Here is a 3660-nt window from a genome sequence, read left to right on the forward strand (position 1 = left end):
GGAGTTGTGAGCCACAAGCTTGCTTCAGAAATCCTAAATGGTGGACCAAAGGTTGCACTGTCAGAAGTAAGAAAAAAGTAATTGGATGGATTTTCAAGCAATTGCTAGCCACACCTCTTTATGGCACCCAGAGAGAAAAATACAAATTGTAGACCCTAGGTCCAGTATTCAGGTTCACACACGGAATGTGTCCCCTCGTGATTCAAGAAATTTCCAGACAGACCTTTGTTCCCTAGAGTTCTTCTACAGAGAAAACTGGTTGGAGCAGCCATTTGGAGGTGGCTTTGCCTTTCCCTGTGAGTGTGGGACCCCTACCTATGGTCACAGCCTCAAGGAGATATTGCCACTGAAAATAGACTTCCAAGCAAGCACTTTTCAAGCAGACTGTGACTCTCAGGTCGCAGAATGTGAAGAAAGCTATCTTCCTTTGAGGAAGGAAAGACATCCACAGAGAGTGTGTTTTCAAACCTCTATCTTGCAGGAAATTTTGAGCTTCTAAAACATGAGACCAGCAGGTCTGCTGAGAGGACCTAAATTCCTGAGTCAGTGCCGTGTGTCTCCCTGTAATTTCCGAGTCTGGCAAACACATTCCTAGGTCATAATGGTACTGACCATGAGAAAGCTGGCAGCAGGAGTGTGTCTGAAAGGGCTGAGTGCCTTACTGTGGTCAACTGTGTGAGGTGACATTCCAGTGACAGGCTCAAAGCTACAAGGTGTGAGCCACCCGCTTGCTTCAGAAACCCCAAAAAGTAGAGCAAAGCTAGCTCTGTCAGAGGTGAGAAAATAGCAATTGGACGGATTTTCAAGCTGTTGCTAGGCGGAGCCACTTTAGGGCCCCCTGAGAGAAAAATGCGAATTGTGCCCTGTAGGTCAGGTATCCAGGTTCAAACACAGGGTGTGTCCCGGCAGGATCCAAGAATTTTCCACAGAACTAGGCTCACTAGACCTCTCCTGCTGGGAAAATGGGATGGAACAGACATTGGAAGTTGGTTTGCCCCTCCCTATTGTCACAGACTCAAGGAGAAAGTGCCCCTGAAAGATGACCTCCAAGCAAGCACTTTTCAAGCAGTGTGTGACTCTCAGTTCACAGAATGCAGGGAAAGATATCTTCCTTCAAGGAAAGAAAGGCATCAAAAGAGAGTGTATTCTCAACCCTCTATCTTGCAGGAACTGTTTAGCTTCCCAGATGGGAGGCCTCCAGTACTGCTCAGAGGAATTAAATTCCAGAGTCAAGGCCATGTTTCTCCCTGCACTTTCCAAGCCTTGCAAAGCCATTCCTAGGTTATACCGGCATTGCACATGAGGAAGCAGGCTGCGAGAGTGTGTCCAAGAGGGCTAGGTCCCTCACTATACTCACTTCTGCGAGGTGGCATTCCAATGTAAAAAGGCCCACAGCTGGGGGTTGCAATTCACCCACTTGCTTCAGAAATCAAAAAGGATGGAGCAAATCTAGCTCTCTCAGAATCAAGAAAAGAGCAATTGGATGGATTTTCAAGCTGTTGCTAGGCCACACTGCTTTAAGGCCCACAGAGAGAAACACGAATTGTGCCCCCTCATTCTGGTATCCTAGTTCACAAACAGGGTGTGTCCCCAAAGGATCCAAGAATTTTCTAGACAGACTTATGCTCACCAGAGCTCTCCTACAGAGAAAACAGGATGGAACAGACATTTAGATATTACTTTGCCTTTCCCAGTGAGTGTGGGACCCCCTCTGTTTGGCTACAGCCCCAAGTGGAAATTACCATTGAAAACTCATGTCTAAGTGAGCACTTTTCAAGCACTGTGTGACTCTCAGTTTGCAGGATACTGGGAAACCTATATTTCTTCAAGGAAGGAAAGGCATCCACAGAGAGTGTGTTTTCAAACCTCTCTCTTGCAGGAACTCTTTAGCTCCTAAGACATGAACCCTCCAGTTCTGCTCAGAAGACCTAAATTCGAGAGTCTGTGCCGTGTGTCTCGGTGCATTGTCCCACCTTTCAAATACATATCTAGGTGACGCTGGTACTGCCCATGAGGAAGCAGACTGCGGGAATATGTCTCAGAGTGCTGGGTCCCTTACTGTGGTCACCTCTATGAGGTGACATTCCACTGTAAATAGGCCCAAAGATAGGAGTTGCGAGCCTCCCATGTGCTTCAGAATCCCCAGGTGTGGAACAAAGTTAGCTCTGTCAAAAGTAAGAAAATGGCAATTGGACGGATTTTCAAGATGTGGATAGGTCACACCGCTTTAGGGCCACCCGAGAAAAATATGCAAATTTGAACCTGGGTGTCCAGATTAACACACAGGGTGTTTCCCCACATGATCCAAGGATTTTTCAGACAGACCTAGGTTCACTGGAGCTCTCCTGCAGAGGAAACATACACCCAGAGTCTCCAGTGTGAACCCTCCAAAATCTATACCTGGTGTCACAAATCCACAGCCTCCAGGATGACCCTACCCTCAAGATCCTGTACCTGGGGTCACAAGTCCACTATTTCCATGTCGAGTCCACCTCCAAGAACTTGAACTTGTGGTCACATGTCCAGAGTCTTCAGGGTGACCCCACCTCCCAGGAGCTACCGGTGTGAAGCATCCACAGTTTTAAGGATGGACCCAATTCCCAGAACCTGTACCTGGGTTCACACTTCCATAGTCTAAGGGTTACCCCACCTCCCACACATTGAACCGGGTTTCCCATGTCCCTCTTAGCCAGGGTTACCCTCTCCATGACCCTATAATGGGGATCACATGTCCACAGTCTGCTGTGTGTCGTCACTTCCCAGACCCTTCACCTGGAGTCACAATCACAGTTTCCAGGTTACTCCCTTGCAGACCCTGCACCTGGAGTCACTTATCCACAGTCTCCAGGGTGACTCATCCAAAACCCCACACTGGGGCTCACATGACCACAGTCTCCAGGGTGACCCAAGCACCCAGACCCTGCACCCAGGGTCACATATCCACAGGCTTCAGGGTGTACCTCTTGCAGACCCTGCACCTGGGGTCACATATCTACAGCCTCCAGTGTGATCCCCATCCCCAGACCTGGTTTGGGTGAGAAATATCCATAGTCTCCAGAGTCACACCTTGGGTCACATAGCCATAGTCTTCAGAGTCACACCTTGGGTCACATAGCCATAGTCAACAGGGTGAACTCACCTCCCAGAGCCTGTACATGGTGTCAAATGTGCACATTCTCCAGGGTTACCACCCTTCCAACATGCTGTACCTGGGTCAAAAGCCCACAATCTCAAGGGTGACACCCTCTCAGACCCTGTTCCTGGGGTCACATGTCCAGAATCTCCAGAATGATCTACCTCCAAGATGAAGCACCTGATGTCACATGTCAACAGTCTCCAAGGTGACCCCGTTCTCAGAATCTGCACCTGTGGTTACATTTCTCCAGTCTCCATGATGACCCCCAATCTCAGTATTTGTATTATGTGTCACATGTACATAGTCACCAGGGTAACCACTGCAGGCCCTTTTGCTGACATAACATTTCCACAGACTCCTGAAGAACTCCCTTCCCAGACTCTGAATCTGGAATCCTACCTCCAGGGTCTCAAGGGTGATGCCCTTCCCTGTCCCTTCACCTGGTGTCAAACATCCACAGTCTCCATGGTAACATCCACACCAAAGTCTGATATTGGGGACACAGATCCATAGTCTTCTGGGTC

This window comes from Cervus elaphus, chromosome 32, assembly GCF_910594005.1.
Source record: "Cervus elaphus chromosome 32, mCerEla1.1, whole genome shotgun sequence".
In the NCBI taxonomy this organism is placed as follows: Eukaryota; Metazoa; Chordata; class Mammalia; order Artiodactyla; family Cervidae; genus Cervus; species Cervus elaphus.